The following is a 10,926-nucleotide window of genomic DNA, read 5'->3' as shown; positions in this document are numbered from 1 at the left end:
CTGTGTCTTTCCTCTTCTTATAAGGACACCAGTTATTTTGGATTTAGGGCCCACTCTAATCCATTATGACCTCATCTTAACCTGTAAAGAACCTATTTCTAAACAACGTCACAATCTGAGGTTTGGGATGGACATGAATTTTGAGGGGATACTATTCAACCCAGTACATCTTACCTAAATGGTGATAGGAGACAGTTATGAAAGATTTTTTTTCTATCCTGAGTTAACTTACCTTTCTTTGGCTTATAGATTTTTAAAAAAATATTTCAACATTTTATGGAACATTAAAAAAGGATTTTCAATGTGTAATAATTACTAGCCTCTCAATAATTAACCAAATCTAAATAATTTCAAAATTATGACATGTATGTCCTGTAGATTCAGAATTCATCACATTAGATATGATGTACTAGTCATAAAATTTTAACCAAAAATAAAGAAATTGGAATTATATTTTGCCTTTCTACAAGAAAGTAGACTGAACTAATGGCTAGGCATATCTACCTGTCCTTTAAAGCTGGTTCTGAGAGAAGTTACCAGTACCCACTGAATAGTGAGAGAACCTAATGTAAATATAAACTCAACTCTGTTGGAAAGTTTTAGATCAAATGGTGCTCACCAAGGAGAGATAAACAACAGAACAATACTGTACCTATGCATTGAAAATGCAAAGCCAGGAAAGAGGACGTTGCCCTAAAAACTCATGGGAAAATTTTATTTCTAAAAAATAAGAAAGGGAAGAAAATTCCAGAAGACAGCTATTTTGCATCTTCAGAAAAGATAAAAGAAATGGCCTCTGGAACTAAAGCAGGGAGATAGCAAACTGAGATGAAGGCGGAAATGCTAAAGTTGAAAAAGAAAACATATGAAATGTATTAACAGAATTAAAATCTGTACTGGACATAAAAGAGCAGAATTAACACTACAGAAAACCAAATCAATGCTATGGAAATCAAAGATTCAACCCTCCACAGTACACAGAGAAAACAGTCAAAGCTAACCATGATGAGAAAAGTTTACACATTAAATTTTCTGGCTCATGGAGAAACGGACACAACTCTCTCCATGTCAAGTTCAAATTAAAAACCCAGTTGGCGTTCCTAGGTTCTAATGTCCAAACCAGCAACAGATAGTAGCCAAGGACCTATTTCTTCAGACTAGAGGAGAGACCAGGGAGCTGTTTATTTGTGGCCTAGGCATATTCCTCCGAAAGTATGTACTACAGATCCTAAATATGAAAACAAAAAATTAGATGGATGGGTGGATGGATAAATAGGCAGACAGACACAAATATGTATTTACATATAAATTCATAATCATTAATTTAATTATTAATATTTTCTAAAGCAATTTAACCAACATGCATATATTTGAAACATATTTTATTTATTAACTATGGATCATATTCCCTTTTAGCTGGGTTAGATACACATAAGAACCCTTAACAATCATTATGTTAGTTCCACAAACACTTTTTTAAAGGTAATATCCTAAGTGCTGCTTAAAAAATACTAAAATGAGCAGAACAGCTATTACTTTCCAGGAGTTTGCAAACCAATATATAATGAGAATAACAAGTGCACAATAACCTCTCCCAAATTCCTTTTCCCAAACTTAGGTGATTCCTAGTTTTACCATTCTCATGCCTTCTCTCTATACTTGCCCCTTGTCAATCATATCTAGTCTCATGGCCTCAACCACTACCTGTATTAATAACTAATAGACAAATTGCTATTATATAGTATCTTATGTTTAAATAGAGCTTCATAGTTTGTATTCTCATATATGCTATCTCAGTTCATCTTCACAACAGCCCTGTAAACTGTCTGCTATGCGCTAGGAAACGAAAGATTCTTCTGTCAGGAGATAATATTTTAGCTGAACTTGATGGATTAATAGAAATCTTCCAGGCAAAGGAAAGAGAGTTTCCCAAGAAGAGAGAAGAAGCAAATGCAAAAGTACTGAGAAGTACAACTCCACAGTATGACAGAGCAAAGAAGAGTGAAAAGATGTAGCAGGAGATGAGGTTGGAAGGGTATGCAAAAGCTAGAAAATAAAGGGTCTTGTATGCTGTGCATTTTTATTTTTACTGTATAAAGTGAGAAACCACTTAATGGTTTTATTCAAGAGAGTGATGTGATTTTATTTTTTTTTCCAATAGTTATGAGAATGAAAAAGAACAAGTCTCAGGAGTGAGATGACGAAAGGCTGAACTAATAGAGTGCCAGTGAGGGATGAGTTTGAGAGACATTCAAAAAGTGGGATTTATAGGACTTAAGTAATGATTTGATGGGGAATGAGAGAGACGGAGGAACTGAAGGTGATACCCAAGGTTTGATTTAGAGGACTGGGTTGAGAGAGGGCACCTTCAAAGCGCTAGGGTGCACAGGGAGAGCAGTGGAGGTCGGGGGGTGGGGGGGAAGGGGAGATAAGTATTTTGTACACTTTGAACCTGAAGTATCTGTAAGAAATTCACATGAAGATGTTCTGTAGGCAGTTGTAAATAAGGAACTGGACAGTAATGTCTGGATTTAAGATCATCAGTGGTCATTTTTCCTCTTCTTGAACACTCCCTCTTTAGGATGCTAAAATGGACTTAAAGGAGATATATAGTAAGGACAGAAAAAAAATGAGGGAGGCTTCTGTTTCTGTTCTCCTTCAGGCAGTAGATGAAAAGGCAGGAATGCTGGGAAAGGTAGACTTTTATCTGAGCCTGTTTCCTTCCTGCTTCCCCCCACCCCAAAAAATAAATAGATGCTCTGTGGTTAAGGCAGCCAAGTAGCAGTCTGCCACATAGTGGAAGATTCTGAATACGTGACTTAGGGTTTGAAGTTTTCTCAGGAGGAAACGGGAGATTATTGAAGAGAAATAAGATGATCACGGTATACACAACACTTATCTTGCATAGTTATATTAGGTGGATAAAAAAGTAGTAATTTACAGAGGGAGAATCACAGTATTATTTGGAATGGGCTAAAGAAAAAGGAGGAATTAAGGCCAACTGAAGAAGGCATCTGGAGATGTTACTAGTACATATGTTGTGTCAGTTTCCTCCTCATCTGTAAAATGGATTATAACAGTACCTATCTCACACTCCATAGAGTTGTTATTTAATACAATATTGCATATAAAATGCTCAGTACACTGCCTGACACAAAGCAGGTGCTCAATAGGTGTCTGATAAATGAATAATGAATGAGATCAAAAGAAATTCAGCCTGCAGGCACTACTGAACACCACTACTCGTTACCGAGCATTTTCTTTCTTTTTAAAAAATCAGTACAATCCACTCTCCTAGAGACTATGGTACAGGTGCTAAACCTATGTTCTGAAAAAAATCAAAGGTCATCAATGGTCACTCTTTCTCTTCTTGAACCTCCTTAGGATGGTAACGTGAACTTTAAAGGAGGAATATGATAAGAACACTAAAAACTGAGAGAGCCAACTGTTTCTTTCCTCCTTCAGGCAGTAGGTAAAAATGTAAACTCCACTGTGAAAATACTTTGGTAAAGACTGTGGGTTTTTGTTGGTTGTCTCAGAATTCATTATATTTCTTTTTCCCTTAAATTATATGCTAAGATTCTCTGTTCAGTTTGAGTAAAAATTCAAAAGAAGTATAATAAGGAAAATAGAGATTGAAGGGAGAAACAAGTCATTAAGATCTGCTTTAGGCAGGAAGGGCTTTTGAAGACCCTTCAGGATCAGATGGTCTCCAAAGTACAGAAGTTCCAGAATATGAATCCATGATTATATTGGCAGTGGCTAGTCACACAACTAAAAAAGAGTACAGCCTAGCAAAAAGGACTACCTGAAAAGTCATCAAAGAAAAGGAACAGGGGCCATATATAGTCCAATTCTGCTATCATAATTTCTTTTGTGTCATCACTAACAATAGTGGTGAACATTTTCAACTTAAGACCACTGCTATAAATCTATAGGTCAGGCCCAAATGTAGAAGACATAGAATGAATGGAATAAAGCATTTTCTATTTTTAAATAGTTATAGCAAGTGCTGTAGATCACCTGTGCTTGCTATGACTATTTTTGAGATTCCAAGAAACTTCTGGAAACTCAAAACTTTGACTATAATTCATTCAGCAGGGGCTTTAATTTTTATTGTGGATTGTTCAAATTTTAAGAGAAATTGGTGACACAGCAAAGAATGATCTTTCAAACTGAATTTAGATTCAATCATGGATTATAGAGATAAATCAGGAGTGGGCTGGGTGAAATGATCAACTGAGTCTATTAAAACTAGGGCTTTTAATCCCTCTTCTGTGTAGAGAGGCATGGAGTGCTCCCTCTAATTGCATGGGAATCACTCCTCATGGTCTTGCATTTTTCCACATATTTTAGAAAAAAAAAAATTTAGAAAGAGTACAGACATATACAATGAAACACTTTATGTGTCAGAAAAACTGCTGTACAGCTTTATTCTAGGTGACAACTTACTGTTTGAACTTCCTGTCCTTAAAATAAAATTATTTTATTTTGTTGGTCTATCCATATATTTTTTAAAATAGGATTAAAAATCAGGATAAACATAATTATCTTATATAATGCCTCTCCTCTGTAATGATTAATACCCTTAGCTTTTTGAAATAAAGGCACTTTACCATACAAGAAAATTACTATCATTATTCTTTATGAATTTAAATGAGTATAAATCCATTTTTCCAATTCCTGCGTCTTTTCGTTTTCTAATGTTGTCTTCCAAACACTTACTTTTTCTTCCAATTTCCTAAATGCCCTCATGCCTTAAGTTCCACCCTTCTTGGCCCATATATTTTATACAGAGCATGTCTGATCAATAATATTACCATGAGGTCACAGGGCCACAGGCTTAGACCTGTTATATCACTGGCAATTTGCACTTTTACTGCCATTCTCAGTTTGTCTATGCCACAAATAAAGTGGATGGAAATATTAAATATAGTTGTGTACACCTGAAAAATCGTCCTTGGTTTTATTTTGTTTGTTTGAATCTAGGAGGGAGTGAGGTGGAAGTAAGGCTACTTCAGGAAAGAATATAATTTGTAATTGAGGAAAGGAAAATGGCTTCTCAGTTGTTTCCGGGCAAGTGAGGCTTCTACCAAGTACTCCAGAAAAAACAAACAACCCTCTCCCTAAAGCACCTTTCTCCCCTTCCCTCCTCCTGCCCCCGACGTACCCCCTCTCTCTCTCCCCCAAATCTCCAGGATGTGAAAGCTGACACCGCGGGCGGTCCGCAGTGCTGGGGACATGGCTTCAAGTTATGCGACAACTGCTGCAGCTGATAGCTTCTTTACTAAACACGGTGCGGTGTCCCAGTCCCTCTACCCCAGGGCAGCGCATCTCTGCTCTTCTGTAATCACAACTGAAAATGACTGAAAAAGGGAAGAAACACAGGGCTCCCTCATTTTTTAGTGTCCCTACCACAGTCCTCTTTTAAAGATCATTCTACCATCCTATAGAGGGGACCTGCTTTCTGTAATTTAAATGATAATTATCCCTTTGATGTTTTTAGGATGGGCTTCCCTACTGTGACTTCGTGTTGCATATATAAAAGGCATCACACACACCTACAATTTTTTAACAACAAATGAGCTTAAAAAGATAAAGGTGCACAATAACTGGAGATTAAAAAATAAGATATCGCCAAACAACGCTTCAGTGCAAATACAACTAACAAGCAAAATCTTGCCCAATTAGACAAAGCTGCTTCACAAACGCGCACGCTTCTCAATCAAATCTCCCCTACAGCACAACACGGTCTAAAGTATCAGTGTTCATTTTTCCCGACACACAAGTTGTCAGTAAGTCATCAACGACCTAACATTGCCACGAAAGAGACCTCCAGGGCGCGATAAATAAGTACATCTCCTCGAAGCAAAGAAATGGCATCATGACCCCCTACGGTTGATGCGGTTTGCAGCGCGGAGACCGTTCTCCGGAGAGAAACCAGAGAGCACAGCGTAAAATGCTAGAGTAGGGGAAATCGACAAAAGACTGGAAATCACTTTGAAAGCTTTGGAGGTTGTGTCCGTGAGAGAACAACGCGACTTATCGAGAACTGACTTTTGCCCCCACCCCATGCCGAGAAACAGAAAGAATCGGGCCGGGCAAGCCCCGCTACGCAGTGCTTATCGCGGCCGGGGAGCGCAGCGCTGGCGCCCGCCAGATTCACAACCTGCTCGGCTGCCGCAGCACGCCGGGGCCGCGCGCCCTGCTCCGCGCTAATCCACGCTCCGGGTTTCCGCGTTCACCGGCTCCGCGCGGAAGAGCCCTGCCGGGAGGGCACCTCGGAGAGCCTTGTCCGGGGAGTCCCGGGAGCGCTCTCCCGCTCTGCGCCACCTGCCCGAGGCGTCTGGCCCAGGGGCGCGCGTTCGTGACCTGTGGGCGGTCCAGGTTGGCCTTGAGCTCGAGGCAGCGGCTAAGGCGTCACCGCAGAGGCCCTCACCGAACACTAGCCTTCCAAAGCCTGAGAGTTGTCCGGCGGAGTTTCTCTTGATCTCTGCTTAAGTAGCCTCAGGTTCTTCCAAGCTGGACGCCGCCTACTAGCAGTCAGGGGTAGACTCCCTCCTAGCAATGGAGGTTTGTCTGCCTCGAGCCCTTTGGCCAAGGGAGATACTCACGGTGTCCTCAGAACCCCAAACGGCAGTTTTTCCTGGACGTGATAAGGAATTTGAAGGCACTCTGCAAATCGTAAAACTCTCTGCTTAAAGAGAAAGTCGACCTTCACTGCGTCTCCAGAATTTCCCTCTTTTGAAAATTCCCACCTGAATGTAAACCTCAACAGGGATTTTGTTCGCTGCCTTTATCCCCAAGGCATTGAAAAGTGCCTAAGGTCAGTAGGCAGGAGGTCAATGAATAATTGTTGAAATAAGCGAATGTACAAACAACACACTTGAGGAAACTGATCAGGTTGGGAACATGTAAGAATTCTTGCTTTCCTGGTAGGCAAGCCACCAAACATTTACTGGGCACTACTCCTTGCCAAGTCTTCCAGGCTTTGGCTAGGACAGTCAGGATCCGGGGAGGGCTGGCAAATGTACGTGTCCTTCAAGGACACAGAAAGGGGCTTTATAAAATGGCTTTGTCCAATCCCTCAACCCAGGATTCCAAGGAAGTTTCATTCCCTCCCCTTCACTATCCCCTCCCCAGCCCCACCCAAAAAGCACATTCAATAAAATAGATTTAGTGCATAAACAAGGCGCTTATTATTAAACGTTGGTTGATGATTAGCATGATTTGCCCAAGGTCACCCAGGACAAGAAGCTTCAGAGCCAGCTCCCTTCAACACACATTTCTCCAACGCCGTTCTGGACCAGGACCCTCCTGAGTAGTGGGGTACTAGAAGGCCTGGCTCCCTGTACTCCCAGTATAAGACCCTTGGAAGAAATGGCCCGCACAAAGTGCCCACCATAACAGTTTCCTCGACAGTGAGCCGGGAAGACGCGCTCACAGCTTGCTGGGAACTCTTCCTTCAGAGAAAGGAATTTCTGCTGTTTTCTCCTTCACCTTGCAGCCCCTCAAAGAGTGGGCCGGGGGCCCTCTAGGCATGAGGGTGGCGGGAAAAGCAGGCTCCACGTGTCCCAGTTCTGGCCTCAGCCTTCACCACCAGACGGGGTAACCGCGGGGCGTGGTGAGCCTAGCCCGCTCTGCCAGCCCAGGTGAAGGTTGCTCGAGTGGCCAGGCTCCCTTTTCTTAGCTACTTTCCTTTTGAGTTTCTGCTAAAATCTGGAGACAGGGAATCCACTCTCGGAAGCTCCGAGCCCCTCCAACTGAGCATGCGCCAATGCCTGACTGCTTTTGGTCACGGCGCCAGATCTCTCCAAGCCGGGCTGCGGAGCCCGGAGGAGGAGGGAGGAGGGAGGGGGGAGGAGGAAGGAGGGGAAAGGGGAGGGGGTGCCTGGAGAGGCGGCGGCTCCAGCGCCTGCGCATCCGGCTCCAGGGACCCTAGGTTTTCTATGGGATTCCCAGTCTGCAGCAGAGACTTACCGGAGCGTGCTGCGGCGACTGCTGGGCTTGCAAGGCGCGATTCAAGAGGGATTTAAGCAGTCTAGAGCTCCACAGAAAAAAAGAGCGTGAGGGAACCATACACGGAGACGGCTTAACCGTTTATCCGAATTAAATATATGTACATATATTTATTTACAAAGAACTGTTGAGTTTTATCATTTTCGCTAAGTGACCGTGGGCAGCGCTATAACAGTAAGTAGAAAATACGATCTTCGTGGCATTTCTGCATGTGTAGTGCAGCCAGTTGTCTGGGAGATGCTTTGGCTATTGTCACTTACTTTGCTTTGCATAGATACATCTAAATGCACGGTGACAATTGCTTTGGTTAATGCTGGTGATATGAACGTACTGTTAGTCCATGAGGGACCTTTTGGAATAACGGGGGCGGGGGAAGGGGGAATGTTTATATGCAGCGTGTTTGGGGGATTGTCTTAGGCTAGATTTAAGATAGGTGCAACAGAGGTGCTTTTTAAGTTTGTCGCTAAGTAGGCAGATTTCCTTACACAGATTTAAGTAGCTAATTGACCGACTGTGAAGTTTTCCGGGTGCTGATAAAACTCTTGAGCGGTTGCAGTCAAGTACCAAACTGTCATCCGTGGGGCTGGTGCACCATTTTTTTCACCGTGGAAGAGCAGCGAACGTGTTTGCTAAGTAAAACTGAGTGGACGAGATGGTGTGGAAACCAGGGTTGGTTTCCAAGTGGGATGTTAGTGTTTAGAACCACAGAGCTAGGCGCTAGAAGCACATTTCTCTGTTAGTATTTAGAAATGAGTAGATAATTTTTCGGTTTTGATTTTTCATCACGATGGTGAATGGGCAAAAAAAGGAAAGATGTTCAACCGCCCTGTCAGCCCGGTCTATTCTGAACAGAGTCTGAGACTCAGAGCCTCTGAATGGGGATCGTCAGATCCAAACTAGTTACCTGCCTTTGCTTCCTGTATTCGCATTCCGGAATGCAGGGTTGAAAAATGTAAACCCAGATGTTTTACCTTTGGTAGTGTTTCTTTAAAGGAGAAAAGGTCGTTCTGTGTTTTGAGTTAAAATGGGTTCTTCCTTGCCCAGAAACGGAAGAAGGGTCTTTGCAAGGTCAACCCCCCGTGGAAATCAGGGGCTCTGGTGAATTGGGGGAGGGGGCAGGAAATGGTGATGCTCCCTGGGGGCGCTCAGCACTGCACGGATCAGTGCCCTGTGAGATGTCAGAGTGGGAATCCATTTTTCTAGAGTTGTCCTCCTGGCCATGTTTTGGAGACTGAAATGAAATGGAAATGCTAGTGGGTGTAGTAAAAACAAGTGTATACTATCTGTGTGTCATAGCCCACTTGAAGACAGGAGGAGCAAGGGAGTTGTGTTTCTACATATTAATTTTTTCAATTTAAAGGGGTTTCACGTTGAGGCAAATTAAAAATGAAACTCTTGGGAAGACACATTTTATCCTCACTGCCATTTAAACTGCCTACATATGTGTGTTGTGGCTGGTGGGGGGCGAGGGGCGTCCTGCTTCATTGAACACCTCACTCATGAGTATACTCTCATTAAACTTGGGTGTTAATAACCCCAGAAAATGCTGCACTGAAGCAGGCTGGCAGAAGGGCATGAGGCAGGCAGACAAGAGAAGAGCATGACCAGTGTGTGCTGGATTTCCATGGAAAAAGTAGATCCAATATCTGGGATGAAATGAAATAAATTTTGCCCCAAATAGGATAGATCATTATAGGACTTTTGGCTCTTCAGTCAGTCTGACTATCTGGAACCCTTTGAAGGAATTTATAATTTATTTAAGTGGATGAAATTTGACATAGAAAATTCGAGAATATCCTCTCCTTGGAAACCCAAAGTGTAAATCATACTGCCTTCTCTGTCCCTCCCTTCTTTACTCCAGGGCAGAAGGACCAATCATTTGTCATAATTGAGCCATACTCCTCGTCAATCCTGAAAATTGGAATCAGCTCCCTGAATAGTGCAGGTGTAGCGCTGCATTGATAAATGGGTGGTGGAGAAAGAAGGGGAAACCTGGTGTGAAAGCTCATAGATGTTTGCTCTCAGATACCTTGCTTCATAGGCTGACAGTTATAGAGGAAAACATTGGGCAGAGACCTTCGAAAGCATCTAGTCCAAACCTGTTGTTTTACAGATGAGAACATTGGGGCTCAGAGCCATGGAGCTAGGGGAAAGTCAATTAACTTCTAGTCTATGGAATAAAGAATTAAATCGTATTATTGAGTGGAAGTGTTCCCTTCTCTCTGTACGTACAGCATCCTCAAGGACATAAATAATTGCCTGCTTCCCAGCACATCTGTCGAGAGAGTCCCAGGGTCCCTTTTCATACCATCGCATCTCTCTTCTCTGCCTTGCTTTTTTTTTTTTTTGGTAAGGTCTCTGTCTCTTTTTACTATTGTCCCTCACTTCTGATATACCCACCTCATTAGATGTTTAGTCTGGCCTTCCTAGCTTCTCAGTCCATTTCTTTAGAATTCTTCAAGTTTTTGAAGAGAACTGGCAAACCAGTTGGAATCTTCAGCTCCTGTTTGAAAACTGTCCAGGCCCATTTGTATCCCCTCTCTGCTCTATTCCCCAGGATCCTTTAAGGAATCCAGCCTTCTGAGAAACTGTAGGTGCCTTCCCTCTTTTCTACCTGTCTCACCTCCTCCAGCACTGCTGCAGCTACAGGCACTGGGACCTAGTGGAGTGAGGAAGCTGCAGTGTAAACACACAGCAGGCTCTGCCAGCTCTCCTTTGGCTCCTAGAAGGCAGAACCCAAATCAGAGCTGCCTGTCTCCAGCCTTCACGGAAATGCTCCAGATGAAGCCACCTGCAGAGAAAGGGGCTGGGGGCTGGGCGGGAAGACTGAAGGAAGACGCCCGAATCATTCTACCTGAAGCAGGCGCTGTAGAGGAGAGCAGTGCAGCTTTTTAAAACCTTTAGAGC

General features: G+C 42.8%; 1 protein-coding gene across 1 annotated transcript in view; it reads left to right on the top strand.

Moving 5' to 3' along the window:
- The first annotated feature begins 7,878 nt into the window (after positions 1-7,878).
- VSNL1 (visinin like 1) overlaps positions 7,879-10,926 on the top strand; it is a 100,787-nt gene continuing 97,739 nt past the window's right edge. The window contains exon 1 of the mRNA XM_022554133.3: positions 7,879-8,193. The gene's annotated coding sequence lies outside the window, so the exon portion shown is untranslated. The remainder of the gene's footprint in view (positions 8,194-10,926) is intronic.

The sequence above is a fragment of the Delphinapterus leucas genome, chromosome 13 (genome assembly GCF_059928025.1).
Source record: "Delphinapterus leucas isolate spDelLeu-1000000601 "Yukka" chromosome 13, BTC_Dleu_Yukka2, whole genome shotgun sequence".
Lineage (NCBI taxonomy): Eukaryota > Metazoa > Chordata > Mammalia > Artiodactyla > Monodontidae > Delphinapterus > Delphinapterus leucas.
Note: the sequence above shows the minus strand (reverse complement) of the source record. Positions and strands in the feature narration are given on the sequence as shown.